The 12,546-nt window shown below is 53.7% G+C and overlaps 1 pseudogene; it reads right to left on the minus strand.

The window, feature by feature from the left end:
* The window catches only part of LOC147960474 (uncharacterized), a 29,767-nt pseudogene extending 26,030 nt beyond the window's left edge, over positions 1-3,737 (minus strand).
* Between the last annotated feature and the right edge of the window lie 8,809 nt (positions 3,738-12,546).

Consider the following 12,546-nt stretch of genomic DNA (forward strand, 5'->3'; position numbering starts at 1 on the left):
CTACTACTATGGCTAACGCTTTAGCAATAAAGTAAAGTAATTACATGACGTTTATGTTGACACGTAGGTCATAAATAAATAAAGACAACTCCTATGGCTCCTGCCGGTTGTCATACTCATCGACATGCAAGTCGTGATTCCTATTACAAGAATGTGATCAATCTCATACATCACATATATCATTCATCATTCATCACAACCTTTGGCCATATCACATCACAAAACACTTGCTGCAAAAACAAGTTAGACGTCCTCTAATTGTTGTTGCAAGTTTTTATGTGGCTGCTATAGGTTTCTAGCAAGAACGTTTCTTACCTACGACAAAACCACAACGTGAATTGCCAATTTCTATTTACCCTTCATAAGGACTCTGTTCATCGAATCCGATCTGACTAAAGTGGGAGAGACAGACACCCGCCAGCCACCTTATGCAACTAGTGCATGTTAGTCGGTGGAACCGGTCTCACGTAAGCGTACGTGTAAGGTTGGTCCGGGCCGCTTCATCCCACGATGCCGCCGAATCAAGATAAGACTAGTAACGGCAAGCAAATTGACAATATCGACGCCCACAACTACTTTGTGTTCTACTCGTGCATAGTAACTACGCATAGACCTAGATCATGATGCCACTGTTGGGGAACGTAGCAGAATTTTAAAATTTTCTACGCATCACCAAGATCAATCTATGGAGTCATCTAGCAACGAGGGAGAGAGGAGTGCATCTACATACCCTTGTAGATCACGAGCGGAAGCGTTCAAGAGAACGGGGTTGATGGAGTCATACTCGACGTGATTCAAATCACCGATGACCTAGTGCCGAACGGACGACACCTCCGCATTCAACACACGTACGGTTGGGAGACATCTCCTCCTTCTTGATCCAGCAAGGGGGAAGGAGAGGTTGATGAAGATCCAGCAGCACGACGGCGTGGTGGTAGAAGCAACGGTGATCTCGGCAGGGCTTCGCCAAGCGCTGGGAGACGGAGGAGTGTCATGGGAGGGAGAGGGAGAGGCCAGGGGCTTGGGTGCGCAGCCCTCCCTCCCCGCCCACTATATATAGGGTGCCTAGGGGGGGCGCCGGCCCTATGAGATCCAATCTCCTAGGGGGGGCGGCGGCCAAGGGGGGTGCCTTGCCCCCCAAGGCAAGGGTGGCGCCCCCACCCCTAGGGTTTCTAACCCTAGGCGCAGGGGGAGGCCCAAGGGGGGCACACCAGCCCACTAGGGGCTGGTTCCCCTCCCACTTAAGCCCATGGGGCCCTCCGGGATAGGTGGCCCCACCCGGTGGACCCCCGGGACCCTTCCGGTGGTCCCGGTACAATACCGGTGACCCCCGAAACCTTCCCGATGGCCGAAACTGGACTTCCTATATATGAATCTTTACCTCCGGACCATTCCGGAACTCCTCGTGACGTCCGGGATCTCATCCGGGACTCCGAACACCTTTTGGGTTACTGTGTGCTAATATCTCTACAACCCTAGCGTCACCGAACCTTAAGTGTATAGACCCTACGGGTTCGGGAGACATGCAGACATGACCGAGAAGCCTCTCCGGTCAATAACCAACAGCGGGATCTGGATACCCATGTTGGCTCCCACATGCTCCATGATGATCTCATCGGATGAACCATGATGTCGAGGATTCAATCAATCCGTATACAATTCCCTTTGTCAATCGGTATGTTACTTGCCCGAGACTCGATCGTCGGTATCCCAATACCTTGTTCAGTCTCGTTACCGGCAAGTCACTTTACTCGTACCGTAATGCATGATCCCGTGATCAACCACTTGATCACATTGAGCTCATTATGATGATGCATTACCGAGTGGGCCCAGAGATACCTGTCCGTCATACGAAGTGACAAATCCCAGTCTCGATTCGTGCCAACCCAACAGACACTTTCGGAGATACCTGTAATGTACCTTTATAGTCACCCAGTTACGTTGTGACGTTTGGCACACCCAAGGCACTCCTACGGTGTCCGGGAGTTGCACAATCTCATGGTCTAAGGAAATGATACTTGACATTCAGAAAAGCTACAGCAAATGAACTACATGATCTTTGAGCTAAGCTTAGGATTGGATCTTGTCCATCACATCATTCTCCTAATGATGTGATCCCGTTATCAATGACATCTAATGTCCATAGTCAGGAAACCATGACTATCCTTTGATCAACGAGCTAGTCAACTAGAGGCTCACTAGGGACGTGTTGTGGTCTATGTATTCACACATGTATTACGATTTCCGGGTAACACAATTATAGCATGAACAATAGACAATTATCATGAACAAAGAAGTATAATAATAACCATTTTATTATTGCCTCTAGGGCATATTTCCAATAGCTGGTACCTTGCCACCCTTAATGCAGCTTCGCGACGTCGTTCCTCCCCCAGCACGAGATCCATCCCCCGCATGGCGTCCTGCCGTGTTTCGTCGAACGCCAGGACCCGCGTGAAGCGATGCCTGACCTCGTGAGGGAGGACTGCTTTAGCTCTGTAGACGAGGAAGAACGGAGTCTCGCCCGTTGGCTTGGTAGCGGTGGTGCGGATGGACGACAACACGGACTGGAGCTCGTCGTGCCAGCCCCTGCCGCAGGCCTCCAGCTTCTTCTCTAAGGTCCTAGTCTCGAGGCCCCTCAGGACCTCAGTGTTGGGACGCTCGGCCTGACCATTGCTCCTGGGGTGGGCTACCGAAGCGTAGCAGATCTGTGTTCCAAGGTTAGCACAGTAGGTTTTAAAGAGGTTACTAGTAAACTGCGAGCCGTTATCTGTGATAATGCGGTTGGGGACCCCAAAGCGGCTCACGAGGCCCTTGATGAACTTGACAGCAGAGCCGGCTGGAATGGTTCGGACGGCTTCCACCTCTGCCCACTTGGTGAACTTATCGATGGCGACGTAGAGATAGCGGTAGCCCCCCGGCGCTCGTGGGAACGGGCCTAGGATGTCCAGCCCCCAGACCACGAATGGCCATGTGAGCGGGATGGTTTGGAGGCCCTGAGCAGGCTGGTGGATTTGCTTGGCATGGAATTGACAAGCTTCACAGGACTTCACCAGCTCAGCTGCATTGTTGAGTGTTGTAGGCCAATAGAATCCACTGCGGAAGGCCTTGCCGACGAGGGTCCGTGATGACGAGTGATGTCCACAGTCCCCGCCATGTATGTCAGTCAACAGCTCCCTCCCTTGATCACTGGAGATGCAATGCAGCGTGATGTCGTTCGGTCGTTTCCTGTACAACTCGCCGTCTTGAATGCAATATGCCGTGGCCTGTCGGGACATGCGCTCCGCGTCCTCTTCTTTCTCTGGTAGTGTCCCATGCATCTGGTACTCCCTGAACTCCTTGGTCCAGCACTCCTCCTGGGGCTCGAGCGCCAAGAGCAGCCGAGCTCCTGAGGTTGGGCCGCAATCTGGGGCTCCCGAGGCCGGGGGCTGGGGGAGCTCCTCCCGAGGCTGAGTCGTGTTTGAAAGAGGCGGCGTAGCTGACGGCTTGAAGAGCCGCTCTTCGAAGACGCCGGGCTCTTGCGGTTGCCGCTTGGATGCTCTCTTGGCGATGTCATCAGCTTCCTTGTTGGTGCCCCGGGGCACGTGCTGCAGCTCCAAGCCTGCAAACTACTTTTCCATTTTGCGCACCTCAGCAAGGTAGGCCTCCATGTGCTTGCCCTTTGGCTCATACACTTTGTTGGAGAAGTTGACGAGGAGCTGCGAGTCACCCTTGACGGTAAGGCACCTCACCCCCATAGCCGCCGCAGCCTTCAGGCCGGCTATGAGGACCTTGTATTCTGCGATATTGTTGGAGACCTTCTCGCCATGCTGAAAGCAGAGTTGCACGGCGTAGCAAAGCTTGTCCTGAGTGGGCGAGATGAGCACTACTCCAGCCCCCGCGCCCTGGTGCGCAAAGGCGCCATCAAAATATATGACCCAGCCGTCTGGCGCCTCGCTTCCTGGGGAGGTGGACCGGTCTTCTCCTTCCTCAAGAGCCGGGGCATCTGTCCATTCTGCCACAAAATCGGCGAGCGTGGCTCCCTTGATGACCCTGGTGGTGCTAAACTCCAGCTGAAATGCTTACAGCTCGATGTTCCATTCAGCGACCCTCCCGGCTGAGTTAGGGCTCCTGAGTATCCTCTCCAACAGGTAAGACGAGACGACCTTGATGGGGTGCCCCTGGAATTAGTGCCGCAGCTTGTGCGAGGCCACCAAAAGTGCGAGCAGGAGCTTCTGCGCCATGGGGTAGCGCGCCCTCGCGTCCTGCAGTACAATGCTGACGAAGTACACCGGGTGCTCGACGAGGGTCGGTACACTGTTGAGGCTCGGGTCCCGCGTAGATTGCGGCATATCCTGAGGTGATGGGTCTCTTGAGACCTGACCGCCCTCAGGAGCTTCCGCGATGTTGCTCTGCTGAGCTAGGTCCTCCGCCGCTGATGGCTTTGCTGCACCTCTCTGGCCCGGTGCTGCATCAGCTCTACCCTTGTCTTGACGCTCCTCCCGAACCGCCACTAGCGCCCCGCTGGCAGAGTACGGGGTGGCAGCAAGGTAGAGCAAAAGAGGCTCGAGAGGCCGTGGTGCCACCATCACTGGGGGCTGGTGAGGTATTTCTTGAGGTCTCGGAAGGCCTGGTCGGCCTCCGGGGTCCACTCGAAGGGGCCTTTCTTCTTCACGAGCTAAAAGAAGGGCAAGGCGCTCTCGCCTAGCTTAGAGATGAAACGCCCTAATGTGGTCAGCCGTCCTGCCAGCTTTTGCATCTCCTTGAGGGTCTGTGGTGGGCTCATGTCTTCGATGGCCTTGATCTTTTCCGGGTTCGTCTCGATCCCTCTGTGGGATACGAGAAACCCTAGAAACTTGCCGGATGGGACGCCAAACACACACTTTTCCGAGTTAAGCCTCAAGTTCACTTGGCGCAAGCTCTCAAAGGTCTCCCCCAAGTCTTGAATCAACGTCCTCACCTCGCGAGATTTGACCACTATGTCATCAACGTAGGCCTCTGTGTTCCTGCCGAGCTGCCGCCCCAAGGCGATGTGCATCAGCCGCTGAAAGGTCGCACCCGCGTTGCGAAGGCCGAAAGGCATGCAGGTGTAGCAGTACACCCCACATGGTGTCAAGAAGGCCGTCTTCTCCACATCCTCCACCGCATCTTGATCTGATGGTATCCAGAGAACGCATCCAAGAAACACAGCAAATCGCACTCAGCGGTGGAGTCGACGATTTGATCGATGCGCGGAAGGGGGAACGGGTCTTGGGGGCAGGATTTGTTTAGGTTGGTGAAGTCGACGCACATCCGTTCCTTCCCGCCTTTCTTCGGTACTACAACAGGGTTCGCCAGCCATTCAGGGTATCGAACTTCTCGGATTGTACCTGTCGCCTCCAGCTTGCGTGTCTCTTGGACGATGAAGGCCTGCTTCTCAGTGGACTGCCATCTTGCTCGCTGCTTTACGGGGCGTACGTTGGGGCACACCTTTAGATGATGATGGATTACCTCTCTCGGGACCCCTACCAGTTGATCGGGCTCCCACGCGAATATCTCCTTGTTCGCGCGCAAAAACCTCTCCGAAGCTTCTTCCTGCCCCGGGTTAAGGCCGGTTCCTATGGTGAAGGTGGCTCCTGAAGACCCATCCTCATTGACCGGCACCTACTTGGTCTCCGCCTTGTCTTGGGTGAACGGCTGCTTTTTCTTGGTCGGTGCGGCCTCCTCGGCCTCTGGCGCACCGGCGCCGGCTGGCTGCGCTGCTGCCGCGGTCTTGAAGGCGAGCCTGAGCGCCATCACGGCCTCCTTAGTGTCCCCTTGGATGGTGAGGACGCCCTTGCTCCCTGGCATCTTCATGAGGTTGTAGGCCGGGTGAGTTGCCGCCATGAACTGAGCGAGGACCGGGTACCCGAGGATGGCATTGTACGGGAGACCGATGCGGGCGATGTCAAAGTCCATCAGCCCGGTGCGATAGTTATCCTGCGTGCCAAAGGTGACAGGGAGGCGGATCTACCCCAAGGGGTGAGCAGCTCCATCGCCCACCCCTATGAAGGGCTTGCTGAGGCCGAGCCGTTCGAGCGGCACATGAAGAAGGTTGAAAGCTTCCACGGAGAGTAGGTTGAGACCGGCGCCGCCGTCGATGAGGGTCTTGGTGACGACAACGTTGCAGATGGTGGGTGCGCAGAGCATCGGAAATATCCCTGAGCCGGCGGTGGAGCCAGGGTGGTCTTCCAAGTCGAAGGTGAGGTCGGCTTCCGGCGCGGCCCAACCCAACGGAGCCCCCGGGCGCTTGCAGGTGGCTCCAATCTGACGGAAGAAAGGCTTGACATGGCGATCTGAAGGAGGTGCTTGGGAGCCGCCCAGCAGTGCCGCGACTGCGTGGTGTGCTGGCGCCGCGTAGCGCGCAGTGAAGAGGTCGCGGAGTTCCCCCCAGGACGTCACCGTGGATCCCGAGAGGTCGAGCAGCCAAGCGCGCGGCTCGCCGGCGAGGGCCAGGGGGAACAAGTTTGCCATGATCTTGTCGTCACCTCCGGCTTCGAGGACGGCCTCCTCATACGCTAGCAGGAACAACGCCGAGTCTGCCGCGCCGTCGTAATGCGGCGGCATCTCCGGCCTGAACTTGACAGGCGACTGCGCTCACCGTAGAGCGGGGGCCAGGGCTCGGTACCCAGACTCCCTGCTGCTGGCGTCGGCCGAGGAGGTCGGTGGCGGGGCACCTGCCATGGGAGCGCGGTGCGGCGGTACGGGGCGCTGGTTGATGGAGAAAAGCTTCGGCGCACCCCTACCTGGCGCGCCAAATGTCGGGATGTGGGGTTCCGGCAAACCCTTAAGGTTCGAACACTGGGGTGAGCGCGAAGTCTTTCCCTCCAACCGATCTACGCTGTAGCTCGCTAAGATCTTGCGGATGAACTCGACGAACTCACAGCACAGAATGACACAGGGTTTATACTGGTTCGGGCCACCGTTGTGCTGTAATACCCTACTCCAGTGTGGTGGTGGTGGATTGCCTCTTGGGCTGATGATGAACAATACAAGTGAAGAACGGCCTCCTGAGGTTGAGGCGTTCTTGAGCTCGGTGAGCTTGTGTGTGGGGGTGGTCTCTCTCTCTCCTCTCTCTAGCTAAGATGAGGTGATCCCCCCTCCACTGTGGTGGCTAGTCCTATTTATAGAGGCCCTGGCCCTCTTCCCAAATATCGAGCGGGAAGGCAGCCAACAATGGCGGGCTAATTTAAAGGGGGGCAGCTAGTACAAGCTATCCTGACAAAAGTAGTCTTCGCCTGCACAAAGTTCTGGTGGTGATGCTGTTCTGGGCTCCACGGTGACCTCCGTCTTGCAGTCCATGGTCTTGGTCTTGTTGCACTGAAATGGCAACCTTTGCTTGAGGCCTCGGTACTCCACGGCTGCGCTTGCCCCCTTTGCACCAAAGAGGAAACAAGGACGATGTGCGCGCTGGCGCCCGCCTGGTGTCGATCGTCACGGCTCACGTCACGAGAGCCTCGTGAGGTTCGCCTCGCCTTGATATCTCCGCTCCTCGTGAGCCTGCCTGGCTAGCCCACTCTAGAGGAGGTCTTGCGTCGTCCGCCTTGCGAGGCTTGGCCCCTCGTGAGGGTCTTGGGCGCTTTGTTCATGAAGATGGGTCGTACGGCCTGCTGGCTCAGCCACGGCGCAGGCCGCAGGCAGGCAAGTCTGGGGACCCCCGTTCCCAGAATGCCGACAACATTGACCAGTATGTATGTACACATTCGCAACCAAAATGACAATGCTACGTATGCTTCGACCAGGTCGGTCCCGACTGTCAGGCACTTCCTTGCGTGCGAAGATGTAGCTGGTGGGTCCCAGCAGTTAGGGGGGAGAATCATTTTTTTTGCCCGGACGCACTTCCTTGCATGCAAAGATGTAGCTGGTGGGTCCTAGCAGTCAGGGGGAAATGTTTTTTTCGCGAAATATAGTGGCCCGTCCGGTGGGTCCATGCTGTCAGGTGGAGGAATAATTATTTTGCGTGAAATAAGGAGGCACTTCCTTGCTGCGGCTGTGGACCCAGCTGTCAGCCTCTCCACGTACAGTCCATGTCTGATGGAAGCCGTTCCTTGACCACGTTAACCATGCCGTGCCGAGAGCACCAGGGCGGTGGATGACGGCGAGGCCTAGGAAGGGGACGACGTGGAGCCGGGGAAGACACGATAGTGGAAGCCCGCGCGGAGAGGAGTACGAGGGTTCACTGGTTCGGCTGCGGTGTGAGGCTGCCGTCACCACAGGGCCTGGCCAGCGGTGGGAATAGTAGGGGGCGGTGAGGCCTCCGCGGTAGCACTGCCGGCCACGGGAGGCAGGAGCATGCGGCACGACCGGCGCAGCTTTGGGCGGCTGGAGCAAGAAGACCAAAGGTTGAAGAAGCACAACGGTCGTTGGATGGACATCATACGGTCACTGGAGCTAGAATCGTTCATATTGACTAAGTTGACAAAGCACTCCTCCCCGTCAACTTAGTAGGCCCACAAGCCAGCCACCCACCAAGGTGGGTCCCAACTAGTAGGGGTAGTATTCATTTTTGTGTGCGTAATAAGGCGACACTTCCGATGGGTCCGAGCTGACAGCGGGGGGAACGTTTTTTCGCGAAATACGGTGGCCCGTCCGGTGGGTCCCAACAGTCAGGGGGAACATTTTTTTGCCAAATACGGTGGTCTGTCCGGTGGGTCCCTCCTGTCAGGTGGAGGAATAATTATTTTCCGCGTAATAAGGAGGCACTTCCTTGCGGCTGCCATGGACCCAGCTGTCAGCCTCTCCACGTATAGTACTCTTCTGATGGAAGTCGTTCCTTGACCATGTTGACCACGCCGCGCCGAGAGCACGAGGGCGGTGGACGACGACGAGGCCTAGGAAGGGGACGACGCGGAGCCGGGGAAGATGTGGCAGTGGATGCCCACGCGTAGAGGAGTATGAGGGTTCACTGGTTCGCTGCGGTGTGAGGCTGTCGTTGCCGCAGAATAACATGGGGTGTGGGTGAGTAGAGGGATGGCCTGGCCAGCGGTGGGAGTAGTAGGGGCGGTGAGGCCTCCGCCGCATCGCAGCCGACCACGGGAGGCAGGAGCATGAGGCACGACCGACGCTGGTTTGGGCGGCTGGAGCAAGAAGACCAGAGGTTGAAGAAGCACTTTGACCGTTGGATGGACATCGTACGGTCACTGGAGCTAGAATCGTGCATATTGACTAAGTTGACAAAGCCCTCCATCCCCGTCAACTTAGTAGGCCCACAAGTCAGCCTGCCACTATACGAGCAGGGGGAGTATTCATTTTTTTGTGCGTAATAAGGACGCACTTCCTTGCGTGCGAAGATATAGCTGGTGGGTCTGAGCTGTCAGCGGCGGTAACGTTTTTTTCACGAAATACAGAGGCCCTTTCGGTGGGTCCTAGATGTCAGGTGGAGGAATCATTATTTTGCACATAATAAGGAGGCATTTCCTTGCATGCGGCCGCGGATCCAGCTGTCAGCCTCTCCACGTACAGTCCACTTCAGATGCATGTCGATCGTTGACCACGTTGACCAGGCCGCGCCGAGAGCACCAGGGCGGTGGACGACGGCGAGGCCTAGGAAGGGAACGACATGGAGGCAGGGAAGACTCGACAGTTGTTTCCCACGAGGAGGGGAGTACGAATGTACGAGGGTTTACTTGTTCGTCTGCCGTCGCCGGAGAATAACAGCAGGTGTGGGTGAGTAGAGAGATGGCTAGGCCAGCGATGGGAGTACGGTGGGGCGGTGAGTCCTGCGCGGCAGCACAGCCGACCGTGGGGAGGAGGGAGCAGGCAGTCCCGCCGGCGCTTGTTCGAGCGGCTGGAGCAGGAAGAGCAGAGATTGAAGAAGCACGACAGCCGTTGGATGGACATCCAACAGTCACTGCTTGTGCGTCAAACTTTTTTAGGAAAGTCTCAAATCTTTGGAAAACAGCATACAGCCCATCTGCCATTATTTCTAATAATTTACAGCCCATTTGCTAATTCTTAAGGGTTTTTTTGGAGCCCATATTCTTTTTGTTAGCATTACAGCCCATATTGTGGCCACAGTTAAAAAATTATATGAAATGTTGCATATTTCGGTGCGGTCTGAACTATTTTTAATCCCAAAATTTCGAGTCACATTCAAACTGATATTAAAAATAAATGTATATCAATATAAAATCCAACAAATTTTCCATGCATAAAAATTAATGCAATTTAAAATCTTGAAATGAAAAAAAGAAATTTGAAAGTAATTGCCGGTTTGATGTGTTTTAAAAATGTACAGCCCGTTTCTCATTACTGATAGGCCATTTTCTCGTCCAGCCGAATGAAACTCTCCTCGTCTTGAAAGATTTGCAGCCCAACAGGCCTGACAAAGTGACTTTCGTGGCAAATCACAAAAAAACTGGGCTAGCCATTTTTAGAAAGAAAAAAAACTACTGGGCTGGTCTGTGGTAAACATAAAAGAGAAGGTTGTCTAGACAGGCGAGAGTGCCCCACACAGCCCAGTTGACACCCTGCTTCCGTCTCAAAAACAAATTAGATAAATGCCACAACAAATATGACAATTCATAAAAATGCCACTGCAATTTCCAAACTTTGAAAAATGCCACTGCAATTTTTGCAAACTTTGGAAAACGCCACTGCAATTTGCAAAATTTGAAAAATGCCACTCCAAACTTCGAAAAATGCCACCGGAAATGGCATTTTTCAAAGTTTGGAAATTGCAGTGGCATCTCTCAGAAACACCAGATTTGGAGTGGCATTTATCAAATTAACCCAAAACAAAAATAACTGGGAGAGCTGCTGGGTGATACGTCTCCGTCGTATCTATAATTTTTGATTGTTCCATGCCAATATTATTCAACTTTCATATACTTTTTGGCAACTTTTTATATTATTTTTGGGACTAACATATTGATCCAGTGCTCAGTGCCAGTTCCTGTCTGTTGCATGTTTTTGGTTTCGCAGAATATCCATATCAAACGGAGTCCAAACGGGATAAAAACGGACGGAGCTTATTTTTGGAAAATATGGAAAATTCGGAAGGAAAATCAACGCGAACCAGTGCCCGACGTGGTCACGAGGCAGGGGGGCGCCCCTCCTTAGGGCGCGCCCCCTACCCTCGTGAGCCCACCGTAAGGCGGTTGATGCTCTTCTTTTGCCACAAGAAAGCTAATATTTGGGAAAAAAATCACGGCGAAGGTTTCAGGCCAATCGGAGTTACGGATCTCCATATATATACGAAACGGTGAAACAGAGCCAGAGGAGAACGCAGAACCAGAGAGAAACAGAGAGATAGATCCAATCTCGGAGGGGCTCTCGCCCCTCCCATGCCATGGAGGCCAAGGACCAGAGGGGAAACCCTTCTCCCATCTAGGGAGGAGGTCAAGGAAGAAGAGGAAGAAGGGGGCCCCTCTCCCCCTCTCCTCCGGTGGCGCCGGAACACCGCCGTGGCCATCATCATCATCACCGCGATCTTCACCAACACCTCCGCCATCTTCACAAACATCTCCATCACCTTCCCCCCTCTATCTACAGCGGTCCACTCTCCCGCAACCCGTTGTACCCTCTACTTGAACATGGTGCTTTATGCTTCATATTATTATCCAATGATGTGTTGCCATCCTATGATGTCTGAGTAGATTTTTGTTGTCCTATCGGTGGTTGATGAATTGCTATGATTGATTTAATTTGCTTCTGGTTATGTTGCCGTCCTTTGGTGCCCATGATATGAGCGCGCGTGTGGATCACACCATAGGGTTAGTTGTATGTTGATAGGACTATGTATTGGAGGGCAAGAGTGACAGAAGCTTCAACCTAGCATAGAAATTGATGCATACGGGATTGAAGGGGGACCAATATATCTTAATACTATGGTTGGGTTTTACCTTAATGAACATTAGTAGTTGCGGATGCTTGCTAATAGTTCCAATCATAAGTGCATAGAATTCCAAGTCAGGGATGACATGCTAGCAGTGGCCTCTCCCACATAATACTTGCTATCGGTCTAGTAAAGTAGTCAATTGCTTAGGGGCAATTTCGCAACTCCTACCACCACTTTTCCACACTCGCTATATTTACTTTATTGTTTCTTTATCTAAACAGCCCCTACTTTTTATTTACGTACTCTTTATTATCTTGCAAACCTATCCAACAACACCTACAAAGTACTTCTAGTTTCATACTTGTTCTAGGTAAAGCGAACGTCAAACGTGCGTAGAGTTGTATCGGTGGTCGATAGAACTTGAGGGAATATTTGTTCTACCTTTAGCTCCTCGTTGGGTTCGACACTCTTACTTATCGAAAACTATTGCGATCCCCTATAGTTGTGGGTTATCACTGGGTCCCTGGTGTCAGCCGCTCGTTGTGCAATTCTCTCGTTTATTGACTACGTTGACAATGGCATGGGACCCAAATGTCAGAAATCCATTAGGAGGTGCCATTTTTTATTGGATTGAAATAAGGAGGCACCTGCTTGCGTACTGCCATGACCTTGGCCGCCTTGCGGATCCCTGCTGTCATCCTCTCCACGTACAATCATCTCCTGATTGTGTACGCGTCAACCTGGTAGGCCCACAAGTCAGCCTCTAAACC

The sequence above is a fragment of the Triticum urartu genome, chromosome 7A (genome assembly GCF_056163025.1).
Source record: "Triticum urartu cultivar PI428250 chromosome 7A, HENAU_Tu73, whole genome shotgun sequence".
NCBI lineage: Eukaryota > Viridiplantae > Streptophyta > Magnoliopsida > Poales > Poaceae > Triticum > Triticum urartu.